This window comes from Periophthalmus magnuspinnatus, chromosome 2 (assembly GCF_009829125.3).
Source record: "Periophthalmus magnuspinnatus isolate fPerMag1 chromosome 2, fPerMag1.2.pri, whole genome shotgun sequence".
Classification (NCBI taxonomy): Eukaryota; Metazoa; Chordata; class Actinopteri; order Gobiiformes; family Gobiidae; genus Periophthalmus; species Periophthalmus magnuspinnatus.
The window spans coordinates 8,692,901-8,718,176 of record NC_047127.1 but is presented as its reverse complement, the minus strand read 5'-3'; the positions used below and the strand labels follow the sequence as shown (position 1 = coordinate 8,718,176).

The 25,276-nt window shown below is 39.5% G+C and overlaps 1 protein-coding gene across 1 annotated transcript in view; it reads right to left on the bottom strand.

The window, feature by feature from the left end:
* The window catches only part of klf7a (Kruppel-like factor 7a), a 91,112-nt gene that overhangs the window by 50,592 nt on the left and 15,244 nt on the right, over positions 1-25,276 (bottom strand). The gene's annotated exons all lie outside the window — the stretch shown is intronic.

Genomic DNA, 25,276 nt, shown 5'->3' with positions numbered 1-25,276 from the left:
GCCCGCGGTCTTCCATAGGCGCGTCCCATTGATCTAAACTGCGCCGGGCCGAGCTATCACTTTGAGGTTGACAGCTAAATGACCAGTGGCCCCAGGCACTAGCCGTCCTGCCCGTTAGCTTTAGCACCACCGCTAGGCTAATCAATACCAAATGATACCGTGCCAGGACCTCATCAGCGGCGGCCATTTTAACTGACACAGGCGGTAATGTATAGGTTGTGTTTATTTGATGCTATAACATTCTAAAAAACTAGACTATGGTTTGAACGTGAGGTGGAGAGAAGGACGGAGCGATACGGTAAGTTTGCAGTAAAAGAAATGTCTCAATGTTTCTATAACTGCACAAAAATAATAAACGTTGAGTGACCAATTTTATAATAATTAACTGGAAAAAGGTAGCGTAACAGTTTAGAATACTTTTTGTGTGTACTGGGTTTATTTTTTTCAGTAGCTCAGTTGGGAGAGTTTGTTCATTGATCCGAAGGTTGGCGGTTCGAATCCCGCTCTCGACATAAACATTCCAAAGATTCCAAAAGATTCCAGCTCGCACAGATGAATCTTGTAGTTGTGTCCTTGAGCAAAACACTTAACCCACCTCGCCTCTAGTTTCGATATAAAAATATGACATAATTACACATGTGCAGATAGTTTTGTTATGCCAGAACACAAAATAAAATAATCAAACCGCCAGCAGATTTCCTTTGCTATTGCTTCGCCTAAAATGTTTCACCACAGCAACAAACACGCTATTGCTATTTCGAGAGAGGCAACCAGGTGGCGCCACAAAAATAAAGTGACAGGTCAGGTCTGTGGAGATGTGAGTCCACTTAGAGCAACACCCATAATGAAATAAATGCTTAAAAGGTGTGTTTAACGCCATACTGGGAAATATTCCAAGCGAAGCAATAACATTTTCAAGGAGACAAGCAGGTGGCGTACACTAACCAGACAGCTTTTCCAGCGCCGTCTTTAAAGGTCTTGTACCCAGAGGTCAAAATAAGTCTGCTGTGTACTGTACTATCTGCATCTAATTATAATGTGCTTTATTGTCCGGTATGCATAAGGTAAGTGAGGAATAACTTTGGACAAATGCAAACCGTTTAAAATGAACTAGTCCTGTTCTGCATGTCAACTTTTGTAATTTTGATGTTGTTCTTTGGAATTACTGAGTCCTGGCCTTCCATTTTCAACATCAGCAACTTCAAAAACAACCTATGGCTTGCCCGATCAGATCTCCGCTTTTTCCCCCCGAAGCGAACTGTGCATCTTCCAGACTCCTTCGAGACAGCCATGGCGTCAGTGAATCCCCCAACGGTGTCTATGGTTCGCCCAGGGCCCGAGGTACTGGGGTAGAGAAAGCTCCAGGGAAGGCGATGTAAGTCTCAGTGGGGGGGCACAGCGGGAAGACGGGGACGGGGGAGTGTGGGTGAGAGGAGGGGTAGACCCAAAAGCACCAGAGGGAGTGACAGAAGGAGAGCCAAGACACAATAGGAAGAGGCTAGCGGCGAGAAACCAAGCTAATTTATCCGTCTAGCGCAAGTGCAAAGAGTTGTAAGACATTTTGGACATTTATTCTTATACCAAAAATTTGAAGACATAATGCAATCGAATCAAAATCACAATTTGAATAGTCACAACGTTCACAAACAACAAATTATTAGTCTTATAACGTAAAAAATAGAAGCTAACCGTGTCGTTTGGACCTCTACAAATGTTCTGAATTGCATGGGATTCTTGGATTGGTTTTGCAGTTCAGACATCGGTAACAAGATAATCCTACTATAAAAACCTTCATGTTGTGCATCAAGGAACTACTCAGACTCTGGGAACAAGGGGGTTTGAGTGTCTTGCCCAATGACACAATGACGTTATTTATCCGTGAGAGCTGGAATCGCATCGTCAACCTGTGGGTCAATGGATCTGACCGCTCGACCAAGGATGTTTATGTCGAGAGCGGGATTCGAACCGCCAACCTTCGGATCAGAGGTCAAACACTACCAATTGTCGCCCCACCTACGTCGACTTGTATCTTAACTTTAAACCATGATCTGAAAATCTGAAAGTAAAAGAAGTCATGGGGATCTGATTTTTGTTCCCACAACGTCGTAAATACCCGGACATGACACCAAAATTTGGACTAAACCCGGAAATAAACCAGGACTAGACCAGGACTAAACTCGAACTAGTACAGGACCAAACAAAGTCTATCAGGATGAAACCGGGGTCACACAAGACCAAACCAGGACAAGTTTGAATATGAACATCACCTAGGTCCCCTAAGGATAAAAATGATTCCAACATCCCAAGAAAACTGCTTTGTCAGTGAAAGTTTAAAAGGTAATACCAAGAAAAAATACAGATTATCCTCATAGCGAGATATGAAAACCCATTCTAGACGCATCACCCTGGCTCCTGAGCCTTCCCTACTGAGATAACAGAAAACGGCTTAATTACACACACACGCTCTTATCTGGCAACATTAGGCCCGCGGTAATAATCAGGATCTCAGTCACAGACCCGGCAACGCGGCGCCTCTGGGTGGTTTTACACACGGAGGACTGGGTGCTGATAAGGAACCCAGCTACCAGAGTGGAAATCACGAATGGCTAAAGGCGTTTGGGAGAATACTGCACGGTTAAAGCTAGCGCATTCTTGTAGTTTTGTTTGGATGGCTGGGCAGATAGTCGAAACAATGGGAAATGTTTGTCTGGGATTTGAATGTGTATACAGGCTATTTTGTGAATGGATTGTGTCGTAGTAAAATTCACAACGGGTGCAGTTGAACAAAGGATTATGAGATGTTAAAGTTCATATGGCAGGTTAGAGTACCTTTTCACTTAAAAAGAGTTATCATCAAGGACAGTAGTTCAGTTGGTGGAGTGTTTGTCCACTGATCCAAAGGTCGGCGACTTAAACTCCTCTTGACATAAACATCATTGGTTAAGCGGTCGGATCCAATGACTCACAGGTTGGTGGTGCGATTCCAACTCCCACAAATGAATGCTGTCATACTGTCGTTGAGCAAGACACTTAACCCCCCTCCTTGATGTAAAGTGCTTTGAGTGCCTTGAAGGTCTTAAAGCTCTATATAAATATATGACCATTTAACATTGAATTCTCGACTCTACATTGTTTAAAATTCTGGTTGGACACAAGCAGCAGCTGTGACGTACGTAGAGGTAAGTCCATAACTGTTACCTAGCAACCACAGCGTTAACGAGGGCCAAAACGTGTTTCAACTGTCGCTGCATTTTGGATGGAATTTTCAGTGTAGATGACATAGGCAAGAACTCACTTCTACTTCCTGTATTTCTGTGCTTTTTTTTGCTGTGCCAGGATTTTTTCACAGTATGACATTAAACTGAATTATGTCCATGCAGCTAAAAAGGCAATGCCACCAGGTCAAGTTACAGGTCAGCTCTGTGGAGAGGCAAGTCCCCTTACACTTAGAAAGCATGAGTTCAAGGCATTTTTTGAGCAATTTAAACATATCTCTAAATGAAAATTTTACACATTAATTGGTATACTATGGGGCATTCTAGGCAATGCAATAACAGTAGAGACAAGCAGTTGGCAGACCCTCTATCAAAAAGTTACATCATGCAGCTTTAAATAAGAAAATATGGTATTTGATAGTTGGTATCCACTGGTAATGTTGGTTGCCATATTGCAAAGTTGGGAAAAAGAGACATATATTTGAATCAGAAAGAAGAAGAAAAAAACAAACAAAAAAACGTTAAATTTGTTGCATTTGTGGTTGCAATTAATTCACATTTTATGAACTAATTGCTATGATAAAAATGAGTGGAGTGCCTTTAAATCTGATATGTGTTTGTACAGAAAAGTCAAATTACAACCAGGTAAAACGATGTTGACAGTTTTAAGAGTTTAAAAAAAATGTGCAAATTGGTTGTTTTCACTATTTATTACATGCAGATTTCAAAAGCACTTAATCACTTACTAAAACCAAAAAGTCACTAATTACCAACCTTCCACGCAATTAAACAAAAATGTGAAGAAAAAACAAAACAAAAACACGATTCACCATTTTTTTCCAACCAAGTTATTTCCAAAAAACATGTTCCATATTCATTTTTTTGGCAAAAGATTTCAAAACTGACCATTCTGGCCCTCCTCCAGTTCATTTGAGCCTAACTTAAAAATAGGCTGTTGGCAGGTTGTCGGGGCCTGTTCCATTGTTGACCTCATGCTTAGCTTTGCCCCGACACGCGCTAGTGTTATGCTAGCTGTTGTGTGGAGCTTCACAGGCAGCTTTCATGTCTCCGGAGCCCACACTGATGGAGCGTTCTGGGGTTGGATCGGGTGACCTCTGCCTAATGGAGCGGAAAGTCTTCCATCGCTTTCTCCGGCGAGCAGACAGAACACAGAGCCCTGACGTGGACGGGCCTCCCTGTCGCTAACGGCTAACAAGGGGTAAAGGGTAAGGGGTGGGGGGATTGGGATGTAAGCCAAAAATAAGAATCTGTTATTGTTTTGCATGGTATACTAGGGTTGCCAGATTAATCGCAATTGTTTCTGCATAAAATTGCTAATCCTGTTGCTTAGATCTGTACAAACATGTTCTGAAACGGGATTCTCGTACAAGTTCATCAGTTCATAATTCAGTCTTTTTGTCAGTTCTTCTCGACATGAAACTTTGAACAGTATTGTATGATTAAAACATTAACCACAAATGTAATTACAATTTGAATTTTTTTTCCCCTGAATCATTTATCCTGGACCTAAAATAATAATCTTTCAGTGTTTTGCATGTTATACTATAGAACTGCACAGAAGTATGGAAAGATCTAGGTCTAAACTATAGGTATACCAATATTTTTCAATAAAAATATGATTACAATGAACTGTGCAATCCTAGTATACTATTTATTTTACAGTTTTACATAATTTAACCACAAATTGTAAATGTTGTTTGGTTTGCAACCTGGAATTAAAAATAAACACATTTTGGAACATGTTACTTGAATGAAATTTCTTCATGTAAAAATTGATGTATGGTTTACTTTGACAAAAATGTTGGAATTCAGAAACTACCAAGTAATATACAGGCAAGTAGCCAAGTGGCCATTGAGTTCATTGGGTTCATATATAGCTCCATTCAAATGGTAAATGGTCCCTTTTTCATATCGAACTATTCCACCTTCAACGCACTCAAGGAACCACTCACCCACTCACACACACATTCATACACCCGTCTACGCAAAAACTAGATTGAGCTGGATGTCTTGCCCAAGAACACAACGACACCATTCATCTGTGAGAGCTGGAATCGCATCGCCAACCTGTGAGTCACTGAATCTGCCCACTCAAACCAATAACGTTTTATGTCAAGAGCAAGATTCAAACCGCCAACCTCCGGATCAGTGGACACACCCCCTACTAACTCAGCTACTGTTGCCAAAGCCGGTTACATAAGATATTTGAGTTCTACAATTTCTCAAGCGTACTTATCAAGCCATTGCCACATCAACAGGAATGCCAAACAACCCTGGATTTTTAAGAAGCATGACTGAGCTTGTTTCCCATCCTGGCTTCTCGCGTGTTTATTTTGGCACATATTTGAGACATTTTGAAATTCCACCATTAGCCAAATTACTACAGAGATTCTTAGTCATGGAAGTCAACATGGATTGTCTGGTGTGTGGATTATGTATGAAGTCTCCATTGTGTAATTTGCATGTATTAAGGCTGTGTTGTTGTTATCCCAAAGAGCCCGTCTGATAGAGAAATGTAAATTTTGTCGTAGATTTAGAAGAATTTTATAAGCCATCATTAGACGAATTTACATGGAGTTTCTTAGTTAAGTTGTCAATCAAAGCGGTTTTCTATGAAGATTGTCAGTCATGGAAGTCAAAAGCCGGGGATCCAGAATACACACTTTTCCAATACTTCAGCGGTGAATCTCGTCGACTTCAGATGGGCGTGATTGACAGGTGAATTAGCCAATCAGGGACACGCATGGTCCGTCCATATCAAAACAAATGTGGCACTTACAAGGAAATAAGAAAGACAAATATCATAGGGGACTTGAAAATATCGTGGAACTGTGTTAACCTGACGTGACAGAAAAGTCATTTTGTTTGTAAGTGATGGGTGTCCAATGGGCTCCTTCGTTTCACATCAAAAGCACAAACCTGATTCGTTGGCGGGAGTGGGGATCAGACTGATATCAATCTGTATAACTGTATAGCTGTGTAACTCTGTATAATACGGAGAGATATCTATTGCGTATTTTGCCTTAAAAGCATGTCAAATAGTTGTTATCCCAAAGATTTTGAAAAGCATGGGAATTCCGTAAAATTTCCATGGAGATTTTAGCCAAATTTAGTCAATCAATGAAACAAAAAACAAAAAAAAACAAAAAATGGATTAAGCTCAAAGCATCCATTGCGTAATTTGCATGTCTTATGTGCGCTGATAGACCACCTTAGTGTACTATCCCAAAGATTCCTGACTGGCTAAAAAAAGCCTATTTAGTCATCAATTACGGGAAAATCTTGGCGTTCCATCAAGGAAAACCTTAGTCATCAAAACTGCCAATCAAACATGACTGCAAGGTTGTGAAGACACTGTTCGATTGCCAACGTCGGTGATTAAAAACTGGCTTTGAGCGTATGCATCGTCATTATCCCCCATTAACCACAGCTATTCAAACTGATTCAAATGTAAATGTTTTCCCTTTCACTGCCTCTCATCCGAACGCCACACTGAGCGCTTCTGACGGCTGCGGATGATGACATAGAGTTGTACAAACAGTCAACATCTGCTCGCGGGGAGAAAAACGAAAAAAATAAAAAAAAATCTCGCTTGGCTCCATACCGACAACATCCTCCTCTCCTCCGCGCTTAAAACCACTTGACAAGATTACAACCTCACTTTGCACCAGTTCATATGAAGACGTCAACCTTTACGACTCTTGACAACCCGTGGAAAATGTGGGAAAATAGCTTTGTTAACAAGATTGAAGAGCATATGCCAGTTTAGACTACTCATTTAACCAAAATATAGTTAACATAGATTTGCAAGTGGGTGTTTGCCTCGATTTCACTTTAAGTTTATCCATTTATTTCCTGGTTGGACACAGGTAGCAGATACGGTCATGGTAAATGAGCACATTTTTATATAGCGCTTTTCCACCTTCAAGGCACTCAGATCGCTTTACATCAAGGAACCACTCACCCATTCACAGACACATTCATACACCGGTTTACACTGACACTGGGGGTAAACTGGGTTAAGTGTCTTGCCCAAGGTCACAACAACCGTATTCATCTGGGGGTGTTGGAATCGCACCGCTAACTTCTAGGTCAACGGATCTGACCATTCTTTACCGATGTTGTTTTACGTCAAAAAGCCAACCTTTGGATCAGTGAACAGACACAATCAACGGAGCTACCGTCGCTACACAGGTAATTCCATAACTGTTACCTAGCAACGAAGGGCCAAACCTTAAAAATGTGTTCCTTATGTGTAAAGTGTCCGAAAATTTTGATGGAATTTTCGGTCTTGAGGTATTCCGTTTTAGAACTCGCCGCTACTTCCTGTATTTTTGCACTTTTCCATTTAATCGATGTAAACTATGATAACGTAAATATTTACCACAGGTATTATCCCACCAAACTAAGTCAGAATACAAAGAAAATACACAAAAAAACCTTTAAGTGCGGACATGTACGACTGGGATACATTGGGATTGACATAATTTCAGATGAAGAACAGGGGTCTATAAAACTCTAAGGTCGATTTGCAGTTTTTTTTATCATTACTTGTTAGAGATTGGCCCTAGAAATGTGTCATATTAATCCCATGACGTAAAGTTCTAAAGATTATTCAACTTTAGTTTATTTATACCGACTTTGAGAACTTTGTGCCAGTTTTTGTTTCATGTGGATAGTCCAAGTATTTACAGAGATATTAACGATAAAGGGGTTCACTCAAAACTTCATCCACGTTTAACACTAGAAATAAAAATAGACTAGTAATTTCCCTTTCTTAAATTTTTTGCCTAACAACAAATTCTACCATAGAATATTGTGATGTCACGTGAACGTTGCCACCTATTCCAAGATTTGGGAATGTTGTAGGATTCTGTGGTTGCTCGGTAGCGGGTATAGGAAGGGGATTATCCGTGTAGCACTAGCGGGGAGGGGAGTCTGTCTCCATATAACTGGATTTGGCTGAGCGGCTGTTTATCGCGGAGTGAGTGAGTGGCTAGCTGCTCCGCTCGCCTGTCAAAAGCATCCTAATCTAATCAGAGGCTAGCTTTCAACATGTGTGGAGGGGAGGGAAGAGAAGAGAGTTTGGCTAGTAGGAAGTAGCAAGTGGGTATTTGTATCTGGCAATGGTGGATAATATAGAAAGTGCAATATCGTACTCGAATTATAAGGCATTATCTGCGTTTTGGGTAGTTTTGAGAAGACGTATTGTGCTTGTGTTGGCTATACAGTTGTAATCTATGACAACCAGGGATCATTGTGTTGTATTTTGGACATTTTAAACTGCAATATTCACCTAAAACGGCGATTAAAGAAACGAGTCCGCTCACTGGAAATGAGCGTTGGAAAATTGCGGAGCCCAACGGGAGCTAACGTCGCCGGAAACATCATCGCAACCAAGTGTCTGCACCTCCTACGGATAACTGCACATCAAAATAACTCCGGGTATCACTGATTAAGAAAATAAAACTGGAGAATGGTGTGATTTTTGGAGAATCGTCAAAATTAACAGCTGGAGTTTGTTTCACACGCACCAGTTTGAGTTCGCTTGTATTTTCTGGTGTTGTGTAGCGATGTCGGGATTATTAGGTTAATCGAAAGTCATGAAAATGCAGGAGTTCACTGTTGTTTTATCCTGGTGTCAGTAATTGTGAATAATAATTAAATCGTGGTGTTTTTCTGGCAATATTCGGAACACTAAAATTTGTTAAAGCGACATGCCTAGTGCTGTGTTACTGAAGCACCAAACACACTTTAAAACGCCTTTACCAATGCATCGACCAATCAACAAGCCCACTACAGTTCAACCTCACGCTAGGTCCTCAACACCAAGTTGCTGGTTCAAGATCAGGAGATGGTCATATTAAGGCAGGACAAATGCTGTTGGTTGAGGAATGGGTCAAAGGCAATTTGAGGAGCAATTTCCTTAAAAGTAAACAATAAAGCAGGGATGTCCAAACTTTTTTCACCAAAGGCTGCATATTGAAACATATTTGAAGCGAAGGGCCACAGACTGATGTTGATACAGTGAGTCATTAAGATTGGTGCATTTAACAAAGCTTCAACAGAGCCCCCTCTACCTTTAATAAGTCTTAGAACAGTAATTTTTTAGCTATATCACAATGCAAAGTGAGAGGTAATAGTTGAATCTGTAGTAAAAAGCTATGCCTACGATCTGTTGGGTCAGTTCAACACCGGGCCGCCAAAAATTGGTTTGAGGGCCGTATTTAGTCCACGGGTCATACTTTGAACACCGTTGCAATAAAGTCAGAACCGTAAATGGTAAATAGTCGTATTTTTATCTAGCTCTTTTCCATCTTCAAGGCTTTCAAAGTGGTTTACATGAAGAAACCACTCACCCATTCATACATTCATCCATACACCAGTGTACGCAGACACTAGGAGCAAGGCGGGTTAAGTGTCTTGCCCAAGGATACAACAACAGGATTCATCTGTCGGAGCTGGAATCGCATCGCCAACCTGTAGATCAGTGCACAATCTACCAAATGAGCTACCGTCGCTCAAATCCTATATCAGTCTGACTATGAAAAATCGTTATTAAGCTCACACACAGAAGGCGGGGATAGGGGGTAGGTGAAAACGCTAATTTCTGATCACTATGACCAGTTATCAAAGAAAATGTTCTGACGATACCGTAAACTGAAGTCTGGTCATTAAAAACCATCTGGGCATCTACTGGTTCGTGGGTCAGGAATCATAACAATCCAAATGAAAAACAATAGACAATATACATTATGGTAAATCTGGTATTTGCAAAGGTTGGCAGTGACGCCGGGTCTATGGAGGGGTGAGCAGCTTGTATCCGGCTTTTGGGGCTGCTCGCTTTTTTGGGGGGGGGGGGTTTCGCTTTCTGCTCGGACCTCATTGTGAGCGGCAGCCCGGCTAATCTTCATTACTGCATACAATGACGGGGCGAGAGAATGGACCGACTTGGCTGGAAAAGGCACGGAAGAAACAAAAGCAGAGAGAGAGCGAGGGATGGAGGGAGGAGAGGAGGGGTGAAGGGGTGACTGAAAATAACAGAGAGGAAAGATAAAGAGAACAGTGGAGCGTAAAAACTCGGTTTCCTTGTCAAACTGAATAGCGCTCGGTTGGTAGTCATATGGCGGCGGAGGGATACGTTTTGGTAATGCGGTCACGTTTGCGGTTAGAAGCGTGGAGTGGCGGCGGTTCGCTGATAAGAGACCGAATATTTCCAAATGGCGACATGAAAACGTAACGCTTGTTTTTTTTGTCTTTTCTTTATTGGAGTTTAAAGGAAAGCGGCGCGTGGTGACATAACTGTGAAATGTTAATGATTTGTGGAGGAATTGTGATTGGAGGAGTCTGGGTAAATATGCAAATATGAGAATAAGTCCAGCGCTGTCAGTATGATTGGTCTGGAATTGTTTCTATAGTAACAACCGATTGAACATATATGGATGTTGACACTGCCTGGAATGTTCCACAGTATGGCATTAAACTTCTCAAATTTGCATGAATTCACTAACAGGTGTTGTATGTAACTTTCTGGAGGAGGCACATCATCTGCACAATTCCATGGAAATAGAAAGTTAAAACCATACTTCAGAACATTCTCCTTGGAGATAGATATGTTTTATGCCATACTGTGGAATATTATAGCCAAAGACACAACATTTCCACAGAAACAAGTCAGGTTTGTGAAGATACAAGCCCACACAGCGTAAGGATACATGTTTTTCAGTGCAATAAACATGAACAAGATGATGAAAAAAATATATTTTGCACACATTTTGCCTATTTTTTGACTAAAAAGTTACATACTGTGGCTTTCAAATATATTGTTTCTATAGTAACAACAAATTTAATATATATGGATTTTGGAAATGCCTGTCATGCTCCACAGTATGTCATTTAAACTCATTTATTCAATTTCACTGTGAGTGGGGTCATCTCTCCACAGATCTGACCTTTAACTTGACCTGGTGGTTTCATCTGCTTGTATCCATGGAGACAGATGAATTAAAATCCATACTGTGGAACACTACGTTTCTTAAAAACATGGAAAGAACTAGATTGTACTACACTATTTTAGAATTCATTGACAACTCTTCCTTCCTTTTTTATTTACTTTTTAACAAACTACTTACTAAATACATCTTCCCTAAAATGCATCGCTGTTCCTGAATGTCACCACGTCCCCCACTCCAGTTCCTCTCTTCTTTTAGTGCAAACATAAATCAAAATTCCTCCCGGATCTATTATTCAAATCATGGCACGCAATTTGAGCTTAAAATCACTGACAACACCCCGCTGGATCTGTTTCCCCTCATCTTTTAACTAAACGCGCTCTGTCGTATAAATCTTTCACTATGCAATCCCCTTACGCGTGTTTGGAGAATCAACAAAAAAAAAAAGACAACTAAGAAAACATGCTGTCGCTTTAAATCCAGTGTATGTCGACTGCACTTTCTCACTCACTATTTTAAAAAGTGTACCTGCAGATAGAGGACACAAGACAAGTTTATCCCATTCTCAGTATTTGGACAAGCTCAGAAACTCCAGAATTGGAATTGGATAATCGTCTTGAGAGCCACCAACAAATTATCCACCTTATTCCGGACGTTGCCGTGGGCGCCGCCATTGTCATTCGGGTTTGTTTTTTTGCGCGGGGCTGCTGATCTTGACACCAAATAAATTTTATAGGGACTACAAAGCCATTTATATCAGATTTTAACGGCAACATTTTTCCCAAATTCCACTGAATCCAATGAATGGGCTTCCCGCTTAACTGGAAGTACCATCACAAAGAAAGCATGGTTTGGGAGCGTTTACAGTAAAAGTGGGCGGGGTGAATATGGTCAATAACATAAATAAACTGTCCTTCATGTCCAATGTTTTTGTAATTAAGAATAAATCAGCATTACAACTGTTAATTGTAAAAACTTTATTTTATTTGCATGTCGGGATGCACCAATCCAGCTTTTTCAGTTTTGATAGAGTTCAATGCAATAGCGTTAAGTATCTGCCAATATTCGATATCAACCGATACCAGTAAAAAGAACAAAAACTGCATTTATTTCCTTTATACAGAAATAAAATAAGACAAAACTGATCCAAATATGTTAAGTAGCTGTTATTAATCGCTAAAGAAACTACAGAATAACTTCGTGTACTTTGTCTTATTACATCAATTTTATGTCCAATCAAAATATCACCTGAATCAATATTTGGAAGCCAATATCAGACCCAGCAAATTTTTCTGTATCGCAGCCAATCTCAGATACCAGTATCGGATCAATACATCCCTACTTTTATCCATGTTATACTGTCAAAGTTGTATTTTGCTTCATTCACATTTGTTTCATTAATCAATTCATCCAAAGTCGTCTTCTCTGAGCATTCATAAAAGCTCTATTTGAATTTTGACTGGATTGTGGCGTCATAGGTAAAACTCCAGCTGTCTCCTGTGCAGTTTAAACCATTGAACTAGTATATTTTCTGAATGCCGACAATATTTTAAGTTAGAAATAGTGAAATACTTATCCCAAGGTGACCAAAAGCACACAAAAGCCACAAAATTGTGTGTTCTTTTATAATCATTAGTACTCTTTTTTGTTTTTTAGAACTTTCAAAAACGTCTAGACAAATTTTAAATACACTACCGTATAACTATAAGCTTTTGTCAATGGCGTATCAACATATTTAAGGTATTCATAAGCCGTGACCCGTTCTATGAACCTACTGAAAAAGTTAGCAATATCCACCATGTTTCTTGTCCTACTACCACAACTACTACCATGTATTCTTGTCCTAGATATGATTGCGATGTAAAACGCGCCAATTAGCATTTGCCAGTGGCCCGTCGTTGTGGCCCGGCTAGCACACGCGTTCCAGAAGGGGGAGTTATTTGGGTCGACACGCAGCTATTTTCGGCCCGCGATGTTGCCAGGAATACTTGAGGGAGAAGCCACTGTTTTATAAGAGAGCACATCAATAATTTTCATTGGTGCAGCCACTGGAAGAAAGGAGGGAGGGAGAGACGGAGGGAGAAGGAGGGAGAGAAAGTTTATCGAGTTTATGTGTGAGTTTGTACCTGCGAATGTGGTAAGAATAGAAGCAGCGGTTTTATGGGGGTAAAAAATGAGAACATTTTGGGTTTGACTGAGGTGCTTGGAGGTAGAAATGTGCAAAAAAAAAAAAAAAAGTACTACAGAAAAATAGTAATAAAAGTATGTAAAAAGTAAAAAATGTTGGAAATCTGAAATACGTTTGGTTATAATGTTGAAGTTTTAAGGTGCAGTAGTTTTTTGGGGCTGAAATGACTGCCATATCGTATTGACTCTAGTAATTGTGTGTTGTTTTTATGTCTTTTAACTTCTTTTTATGGAAAGGTACTCACTCCATAGGGTCAATTTATTCAAATATTTCTAAAAGATAATTCACATTAAAACTTTAAATTCATCTTAATTGTCATAATGCATCCTAATCCTGTAATTTTGTTGCTGACTGGATTGAACACCTATGGAAATAATAAAAATGCAATTTCATAGACACAGTATCCAACTTTTTGGAGGTGCAAAGTCTGACGCGTGATTCCATGGAAACAGACAGTTAAAACAATATTTCAGAACATTTTCCATGGAGGTAGATGGGTTTTGTGACATACTGTGGAATATTATAGCCAAAGGAACAATATATCCATGGAAAAAAGCAAGAAGAAGGTCTCCTCCAGTCAGGTTTGTGGAGATGCAAGCCCAGTCACAGTAACGACACAAGATTTGGACGTTTTTCAACGCGATAAAAACATCCAAAAATGTTAAGTAACAAATCTGTCTTAAAATACCAAACCTTAACTGAACTTTCCAAACTGAGCCTTTTAATACCGTTCAAATCAACCTTAGCTTCCTGTTAACAACTCCACCAATGCATTATGAAAAGTAACTTAACCTCTTGATTAACTCCAAAAAGGCCCATTTGCAGACTTTTTAACCTTTACCCCAAATCTCAACGCTCGGTTCACTTTTTGCCCTGTAATTACTGATTTTTTCTACTTTCGATGCCACCAACGCGAGGTAAAGTTCAAAGTCAACGCGTTCATAACCTCTTTCCTATCTCCTCGCTAGCTGTACATTGTCTGCGTGAAATTGGGGTGAACAGTCTTGGCACGTCTCTCCGCGCAAAACAGCTGCTACTCATGCCGGGGTTAGCAAGTTCAGCCATTTTTTTTTCTCCCACCCTCCTCTTCCTCCTCGCTCTATCTTTTCGGAGAGGCGTTGTGCGGTGGCGAGGAAGAATTAGCAGACGTCTTTCAATATTTTAAGTGGCTTGGGCTAAGCTAATCTGCAATGCTCAGGTTTGTTTTGAAAGGGTTGCCGTGGGAATATGAAGAAAAAAAATGAAATAAAAAATTGGAGATTGACAAAGTTACGCCTCTTCCTTCTCAGTGGGGTGTGGAAAGTCAAATGTTAGCTTGCATAACAGGAGCATTATAAAAAAATACTAGCAGAGTGGCTATGGCTAATCCGTGTTGTGCCAGTGACCTGCTTTAGTGAGGTTGTCTTGTCAGCCCGCGACGCCTCCACTTTGGGTTCTGTGGAGTTGTTATCAGTAATATGGACTATAAAATCTTTCTACAAACGTGTGGGAATTGTATTTGCATATTTTTTCATATTTTTTCATATTTAAATATTGAAATTAGGGATGCAACAATATCTAATGTAACTATAACGATCACTGTATGTGAACAAATACGATAAACCAAGGGAAAACTCACCCATTCACACACACATTCATTCATACGCCACTGTACACAGACAATAAGGTGGGTTTTAAGTGTCTTGCCCAAGGACACAACGGCAACATTCATTTGTGGGACCTGGGATTGCACCGTCAACCTGTTGGTCAGTAGATCTGACTGCTCGACCGATGATGTTTATGTCGAGTGTGGGATTCGAACCGCCAACCTTCTGATCATAGGGCAAACACTCAACACAGGGCATAAGTAAATATACAGTTACAGTTTAGAGTTCAAAAAGTAAATGTATTTCAGACATATTTTGATTTTAGGTCAACGGAAGAAACTAAAACGATTTCTTAATTTTACGGGTAATATTCATCTAAATATTACTCAACTGGGACTTGAACTCAATACCTTCAAGCAAGTCAGTCCATTGCAAAAAGTACAGATACCTACTTTCAAACGCAGTGAAGTACCCACTTTAAATTTACAAATACCAAAAAAAAGAATAGTACTTTTACTTTTTTACTTCCTTACTTACCACTACTGCTTCAATGTTAGATGCTACTGTTTCTAACCTCATTAAAACTGCTAGTATAACATGACATAAAAGTTACACAGCATTAAACACCAAAGCTACTGCATCTGTACATCGATTTAAAAGCCTGAAAAACTTAAACAAGAATAGCAGTACTTGTTCCTGCAAATTTCTCTCTTCTACGAGTTGGAACTGAGTACAAGTTGTCAAATTGTCCCTTTCCTCCCTGCAGTACGCCTACAGTACAGCGCCCGGTTTCCCAATTTAGCCTGTACCAGTGCTGGAGAGGCAGGCCGGCAAGCCCACATATGTTCCCTGGCAGTTCGGATCTTAATTAGTGCCAGGAGAATCGGCTAATCAAAGGGTTGCCGTCCGACCATTAAGGCTAAAACACACACTGAACAATGGGGAAGGAGAGATACCCTGTCAGCCAGATAAATGACTTTTCCCACTGGTACTGTTTAATCACTTGGGGGGCACTTCCCGGAACGTTCGGATGGTTAAGCAAAATCGGATTCACCCGTGCGCAAGTAGTCTCCGGAGAATGAGGAAGTTTTAAGGTGGCTTGTCAGAAATAATATGCCAAGTGGTGAGGAATGGCAGCGTTTGACATATAGGATTATCCCATGTTCAAGTGGAATGGAAGCCAATGAGGTCTGGCCTGTTCAGACGTCTTTGCTACGCTGGGTTAGGGGTTGACTGGAGCTTGCATGAATCTGTAGAAATGGCAGACGAAATGTAATATTCCAATCAATCAATGGAAATGTATGTGAAACAATGTTATTTTGAGCACGAGGCAAAAAATACACTGGCGGAGATTCAAAAATGCTTATGTAGGAGATGATTAAAGCTATAGTATGTAACCTTTTAGCTGGAAAATAGTCTTTACTCTGAGCAGCCTTGCATTTCCAAAAATCTGGCTTCCTTTGGTTATAACATTCCACAGTAAGGAAAAAACATATCTATCTCTATGGAGAATGTTCTGAAGTATGGGTTTAACTTTCTATTTCTCTATCATGCAGCTGCCACCTCCAGAAAGGTTTATATTATGGCTTTAAAATATAAGAAAAAAAAATCAAATTCATTAAATTTCTAAAAATGGACAGCTAAATAAATTCAAATGAAAAAAACAGAATTTTTTGGTCCCATATTGTATTAATCAAGTCTGTGTCTATCTGCTGTAGTCATGGTTCAATGTTAAATTCTTGTATCCAAAATCATTCCTATTTAGTCTTTTAGTTTTATTTGAACATTTAAAATCACAAAAGTGAATTTTTTCTGATGTGGTAATTGTCATGAATAGTTTCAGGATCCCAAGTCAGTCATCTATGTGTATTTTACAATTTTACAAGACAATTCCTATTACATTGCCTACTTCTTTTACTTCTGCTACTGGCTATTTTGGTCTTGAACAAAAAAAAAGTAAAAAGATCAAAGTTTGCATAAGATGTAGTTGGAAATCTGCAGATCTTGAACGAGGATTTTGGTCAGGAGTGGTAGCTATCATAAAAGTATAAAGTTCATGTTTTAAAGTTGATGGTGGAAAGCACACAACCTTGAGGAACACAGGAATAACATGCAAACTACAGAATTTTTTTCATTCAACTGAAATTTTTAATTTTCAATGCAAATCCAAACTGTCTAACTTATAAGTCTCCATGATTAATCATCGTTAAATCGAAATTGAAATTTGAATGGACACAATTAGCAAATCGCAAAGGCTGCAGTTTCTGAAGTAGCATAATTTCTTCCAGAAACAACAAAATATCCTGTTATTCTGCTTAAAAAAAAAATCCTATATTTAAATCTGTTCAAAAATGTTCTGAAATGTGATTCTTGCATTAGTTTGATCAGTTCATATTTTTGTATTTTTGTCAATTCTTCTGGACGCGTTGAAAATGTGAACTTTGAACAGAATTGTGATATTAAAACAAAAAAAAACCAAATCTAATCTCACAAAATGCATTTACATATTTTTCCCAAATCATTCACCCCGATGAACAACCTTTAGCGAAACAATGCAATGCTATCGCTAATGGTAACCCCACAACCAATTCCAAGCGCTCACGTCTATCTTGACAAGTCTAGCGTATCATATTTCAGGCACTTTCAAAGTCAACACTGGAGATTCAGCCGTGATCTCCAGCGAGCGCTACATAAACTACCCCGCCCTCTCCCGGAGCAGAGGGCGTCCTTGCTGCTGTCACCGCCCATCGCTTATCGGGGTGATTGATGGATGGCTTCGGATGACATCAACAAGCACGGGTGTTTACGCGTACCAAATTGCCCTTGTCTTTCAAAGCCTATTATATATTTTCTTTCAATCTTTTGGACGAACACATAACGGTGGAAGATGTATTGTTGACAAGATGATACTGAAATTGCTGTTTTGAAAATATGCCAAGTATGAAAATGAAAAATGAGTTGATTTCTAACTGGAAAATTAGTTTACAGCATTATATTGAGAAATAAATATAGTCAGCTGATGATGAATTAATTTTTTTACATAGTAATATTTGCCAAAAATATCAACAAAAATAATGCAAATTTATTTTATTTTTTAAAATCTATCAAAACATAAAATTATAAGTGAATAAACAAATGATAAAAAATATATATCTTTTATAGGTCTAAGCAAAATCAGATTACTCTACTAATTTTACAGCAAGGTCTCATTTTGTTTTGCATTTTTCCACAGAAGTATCTTAAAGCAACATTCTGTAACTTTCTGGAGGTGGCATGTCACCTGTAGAATTCCATACCAATCAAAACTTAAAGCCATACTTTGGAACATTCTTCATAGAGACTGTGGAGATGAAAAACACAAAACAAAAAACGAAAAACATGCTTTTATTGTAGCCTGATTTTGGCTAAAAGATGGATTTAAGAGCACTACACTTCAAAAATATTCCTCAATTACTATTTAAAATGTGAAGTTATTAATTTTCCTCAATTTCGCCCGCCCCGCAGACAAACCACTTGGATCCCATGGCTTTCTGGATGGCTCCGACTCCCTCGAGGTGGGATTAGCTTGCTCAGAACGACAGCTAACCAAACAAATAGGCCAAAGCTAATTTTCCGAGCTGGCCAAGGCTGCCTAGCAACAGGTAGAGATGGCTAGGCGGGACGTAGCGCGTGGTATGCCTCGGATGGGGAGGCTTTTTAAATGGCCGAACATGCTGAGAATGTGTGACCAAAATCAATGCCAGCAGATTTGTAATTATGTGAGCCGAAAGGAAAATGAATCACATGGTAAAGCTAGCAGAAAGTAGCTAATAACTGCATCGATTCGCTAATGCTATAAAAGGTGACTCATTATCAGCTAACCATGTAGTAATTTACTGTTTATTTATGCTGTTTATATCGTAGCATGGAATCTAATTATTATCGTGTTTGTGGCTGTTTATTTGAATATATTTATTTTCAAGATCTTATAGAAGTTTCATTTTTTTTAACTAGTTTTCGATAATTAGTCTTGGTATTTTACACTTCATGGCTTAAAGTTATGTGTATACAAGTTCTGAGTTTAAGATATACCAAATTAACAGCTGTCATGTGCGCAAAAACAGTTCAAACAAGGCTATAATGGGCATTAAAGGTCCTACATTACACAAAATTGACTCTTCTGAGCTTTAAATCATGTTAGAATATTGTTACTTGTTACATCTTTAAAGCTCAAGATGCTCTGTTCCATCTTGTGATGTCATGAAGTTGTATTTTTCAAATTAACAGCTACCTTTTTTCCTTTTGTTTAGTAGAGATTGACAATTCCAGGGCTGAAATTATCCAAATGATTCTAGTGAAAATGTATGGAGTTTACAAACACAGTGGAGCACTTCCTGTTTTACCTCATGACATCACAAGGTGGAACAGAGTGTTTTTATTTTAAGAGAAGAACAGAGCCTAAATATGCAGGATTTGTGTGTTAAACATGTGCAAATGAAATAAAACAAAACTACAGGTATGTTTTTGATGAGAAAACAACATTATAACATAGATCAGAAAATAGTGTAATATGGGCCCTTTAAAGCTTTCTGGTTTACCACCTAATGATGTCAGAAGGTGGAACTGGCCATTTTGGGATCCAGGGAGTGATAGAACTAAACTATTTTTGAGGAGGGAACAACATTAGCCAAAGTTAAAAAACACATACACAAGAACATAACTGTATAGGAACCTTAAAACTGGGGTATCTGATTCTCCAAACGTGAAAATGTATATATTATAATCTAATTAGTCCCCATCTCTCACAAACCTCTTGGCACATCTTTTTTAGACAGAAAAGTAAAACAGGTTGGACCACCCACGTGCAGCCAATCAGCTCTCATCCTGAAGCGTTGTATAGTGACTCAATTGCAATAAAAAAAATGGTTTCTACATAGAACTGCTGCTTCGATAATGCAGCAATTTCTAGGGATAAAAACGGTATTTATGAATTTATGAGGAAAAAAAGTTGGGGATTTCAGGTTGAAGTCAATGTGAACCAGCCCAGTGGAAAGTTTTGTGTGTGTGTGTGTGTGTGTGTTTTTAATCTTCTAAATACAACTTTTGCAATGAATCATATCTGTTTTATGACGTCACAAAAATGGGTAATTTAAATACTACCCCAAAACAGCAATATAAATGTAAAGATTAGCATTAAAGTCCATTACTCCAAAGTCATAAAACACAGCGCATACCAATTAATACGTAAAATCAAGCAAACACGAACGGCTGACTTGTGGAATGATAATTGCTGCCTCTTGTGTTATGTCCAGGCAATTGTGCATGTTAATACGACTGCACATTTTTAACAACCCCTCCACACCCAGAGTGCCTGTTGTGCATGGGCCATAAAAGAGCACTTATTGGCCCATTGGAGGGTGATTTCTGTTGTATGTTCACAGGTGCATGTTCTGGAACATGCTTGGACCAGAGCCAACCACACCTCCGCAGTATGTACACAACCATCCCTCCATCTCCGTCTGCGCGGACAACATCTGCAGCTGTTGTCCGGACAATGAATGCAATCTGATATTAAAAACTCCAATTATGAATGTATATTTTTAAGATAATATTGCCACAGTTCCGTCTGTACCATTGACGCTTTAGAACACACATGTCAAACTCAAGGCCCGCGGGTCAAATGTGGCCCTCCACTTCATTTTATGTGGCCCTCGATGGGGTAAATTAAAAGGTATGATGGTCTTAAAATGTGATTTTACCAGAAGATACACAGTTACACAGCCATATTTTTACATCTAGGAAAATGCATGTGCAATATTTGTAACTTGAATAAGTAATAAATACAAAAACAGTTAATTGAAAAGTTAAGAAAATAGTTAGATTTATTTCACCTGGCCCTTTGAGAGCAGCCATTTTGCTGTTGTGGCCCTCAGTGAAAATGTGTCTGACACCCCTGCTTTAGAATATCTGCTCTAAACTGCACACTTTACAATACCAGTCACCTTAATAAGCCGTGTTTGCACTGTTGCTCTGATGTTGTCGTATATATCTACCTCTAGGTGTTTTGTTTTATTTTTAAGCATATCTTTTAAGCCTGCCCTTATTTGTACTTATTCAGTGTTTTTATGTTGCAGTTTATCACCAAATAGAGTTCCTAGTTTGTGAGCTGTGTTCACTGACAATGGTAATAAAAAGTTTTCTGATTCTGGTTTACACATTTATCCCCAGTCCAGCTCCGTTTCCCAGCCTGTTCCGGTCCGTCTTTTGCTACCTCCCTGTTTTACTTGCAGCTGCCAGTCATTTGCTAATCAGCCCAGGGTAGTCTATATTGTTCATTGAGTCCTGGCTAGATTGTTGATCAGTCAAGAACAACACTCAACACTCAAACTCTGTATTTGAAATTGTCTTTTTCCTTTGCAGTTCTGAATCTGCATTAATCTCCATTTGAGGGACCTGTTCCTGAGTATTGATTCCCTAAATTAGAAGAGATTTTAGTTGATATTCAATAAAATATTCATTCCTCGGTTGTTTATTGCCCGATTTGTCATATTAAGAATGACCTGTTTGATGGACACTCTCTGTTGGATTTAGCCCGAGGTCTTATATATTAAATTAAATATTAAAATCAAAACTGAACCTGTGTTGCCAGTCGCTTAAACTGCAGATACGAGACACCTACAAGTTTTTCTCATTCTCAGTTCATATGGACAAGCTCGAACCTCCAAAATTCATATGGGTTTTACGTAGTGACAATTCAAATCCGAGAAAGTCCTTTTAAGTTCAAAGCAACGGGATTTTAGCATTGAAACTGGCAACCCAAATGAGAGACTCGTGTGAAGATCATTCCGCTTTCACATTGGAAAATTGTCTTGAGAACCAAAACGCCAAATTATAACAGATTTGAAGACTTTAACCTCGTATCTGAGGACACAAATCAACCTCGATTTTGATACTAAGGAAAGTCTTGATTCTCCACAGTGAGTCATTTTTAACTGTCAGATCGGAGATTTGTTGACCTGGTTTAAAGCTAATTTGTCTGTAATTACTGGGTCTATCCACGTGAAACAAAATACTGGAGTGAAATATTTTAGTAGCTTTAATAGCTTCAGAAAGTGGTGCCATTATTCAACCCCAAAGACGCGATAGTTGTCAGTTAAAGGACTTAAAGCCATAACGTGAATCCGGCAAATTTGTAGAGCCAGTCTGTAAGAAACAATGACACGGCTCAACCTCTGTGGATCATAAACTTGGGCATATTTTTTTTTCAAACAGTGAATCTTCCATCAATTCTCGACTGGAGCTATTAAGACTTCATAAAAACACTTCTCCTGTTACACATTTGGCTCTTTTATTCAGCAAACTAACAATTTGACATGAAATAACTCAGATCAAACTTCAGGCAGACTTGAAATAGGGGTTAGCGCAGGGCAATTCAAAGCAACCCTGCGTGGCCCTGTCAGACCTGCCTGCTGGAGCGAAATAGTCCTAAGATACAGTGTATAGAGACTAGACTGCGCGCATATGAAACCACTATAGCAGAATACCTCTTCTTTCTTTCTTCCCCCCGCGGTTTCCAAAGCCGGATGGTCGCATTGAAGCATGTCGGATGACTCGGAGGGACTGTAACCACTTCCCCATTCCGACTCAAATGATGTGAAAGTCATTGCAAATCCGTGTGCACCAGAGTGAGGATGGAAAAAAAAAAAAAGTAAAAGTTTGGTAGCTGTTAATCAAACCTGAGCAGGTGGGGTACGTTTCTCAAAAAGGGGTATGGGGACTAACCTGGTTCACGACAGATCGATGTGTGTCACTCTGAGGTCTACACATTTTATCAATCTGGAACGGCTCTAGCTGAACGCGACCGGGAAAAGGCAGAACGTAATATTTGAATCTGATTGGTTGAAGCGTCACAACAGCAAAACAAGACAAAAAAACGCACTTTCGTTAAATCCAGTTGAGAGACAAGCAAAGACATCTTCCCTGTCCACAAATGTACACAGCGCTTACCCTCTGCAGTTTTTCACAAAATAACAAGGTTGTATTTTCACTAAATCAAGCTCGGGTAGATTTAAAATAGGCTGAAGTACGTTTAAAATGGGCTGAGGTACGTTTAAAACAAGCTGAAGTACATTTAAAACAAGCCAAAATACGTTTAAAATAGGCCTAAGTGCATTTAAAATAGGCTGAAGTACGTTTGAAACAGGGCGAAGTACGTTTGTCAGCACTATGCTTGTTTCGGTTGGTTGACCGCTTCGTCTTTGGCTTGCGCACAAACCTCAGTGCTGCTCTGTGATTGGTCCACCCACTGCTGAGGCGAATTTGACCCTTACAGCTGGAGTATCTCAAAATGGATTCTTGTGAGTTTGTGAGTTTGTGAACTTTACATTCTTTATTCATTTTTAAAACCTAAACCCCGACAACTGAACTCTTATTTTGCTAACTAGTTCGCGACCGTTACCATTTGCAAATTTGGCTAGGCTATATAGCAATTACTTATTTATTGCCACGTATTGGTCGATCATGATTTGTGATTTTTTTTTGTGTGTGTTTAAATAATAAGGATTACAAGAAACACTTAATAAACCTTAGCTTGAACAACAAATTAATGCTTTCCGCCTCAGCGCCATTTAAAGGTGCACTGGGTAACTTCGCTGATGGAGGTCTCACAGGTGCCACTTGCCGGTCTCCATGATGAGCCAATTACAAAAATGTCACCCTACTTCCATCTTATCTCTTCATTTATACAACAAAAATGCCTTGCTCAATAGCTGGTAGCTAATCCAATCCTGGGGTGGTAGGTGTATACATCCATCGAACCGACAGAAACAACCGTACCCTCCCCCGCTGCCAGTCAACCGTCCCCGGACAAATGGATTCTTCTGCCCACATCACGTCTTTGATCAAAGCTCTGTACCTTTCCATTAGCGGACACACTGACGGAGCAGGTAGCTACGTCTGGCCTGACGAGGGAGGCAGGAGGCTCCACAGGCACAGATGGAGGTTAAGGTTCAGGAGTTCGTAAAAGCATGAGATTAAGTAGAAAGATTTCCGTGTTGGCATTTGCAATATGTACAATGTGTGATTATGAAATTATGAGAGGTAAGTTGCACGGAGGTTAGAAACATTTTGGAGTGAAGTTAAAGGTGAAATTCGATTTTTGATACTAAGGAAAAGACTCCAGTTCGTTTTCTATTAAAAACCTGTCGCCCCTGTCTTCGGATTTGCTGCTGTCAGGCTCGTCATTTTGGTCTTAAACGTTCGTATCAACCCGCTCTACATGATCCTGGTATTTTTATGTCGTTATTGTGTCCGTAAATCAAGATATGAACATTAATATCCGACAATAGCAACTGGTTTGATTGACAGCAGCGGTGCAAGCGAGAAGAGGCTTTAACTTCAACAGCCTCGCTCCGGATTGGCTCTTTGGTTGCTATGATACTCACGGTCAGAATTCCAAATACGGAAATCGGCTCCAAATTCGCCGCTATAACTGCTAGCCTCGATGAGCTTCATTTGACTGGAGCCGAACGCTATGGCTGAAGTCACACTCACTTAGTCCAGTTCTTTATACAGTCTATGGTCTTGCCTCATTTTGTGACAATTCGGTTTTGTCCCACCCCTCTACAATATTAACAATAGCGAAAAGTGGCCCATTCGAAACTATGACATAATCACATTCAAGAACCTGAAAACACCTATTGTATTGTGCAAGAAATAACCCAGAAATTACGCTACAGTCTCCACACGTAGCAAAAAACTGCCGGCTGAAGTCTCCGAGCGGGGTCTCGTTAGCATAAATGCTCTCTGCTTCAGTGCTAAATTGGGTTTTTGCCATCGCGCCTCATTTGTCTGTTTGTGCTAATTGGATAAATGTGAAGCTCTTTTCATTACGATATTTCTCCGCACACATAAACAGGCCGTGCATCTTCCACAATCGATGCGATGGCTAACATCCCCACAGCCGGAATGGTTTGGGAGTGTGCTGGAGAGAGCAGAGAGATGGCACAAAATAGGGCTGCAAAACTGGTACCTTTTTCAGATAATCATTGTAAACATGTAGCTAACAGGAGGCACTGCTCTGTCTGAAGCTCTGTTGCTCAAATTAGACTTATTTAACAAGTCTCTCTCAAATAACATTAGTCATAGGCTACCTCAGTTTTTTTGAAAAATGAAAATCAAACATGAACGCTCGTAATGCTCGCTCCTGAAAATGTGTTGTTTAAATCCATTTTGTAATTTCAAACCATCTAAAAACACATTTTTTATAGAAACATTTCATTTTATCTATTGTTTAGCCCTCTCCAAACCTGAGATGGTATAAGAAGTAAAGTACTG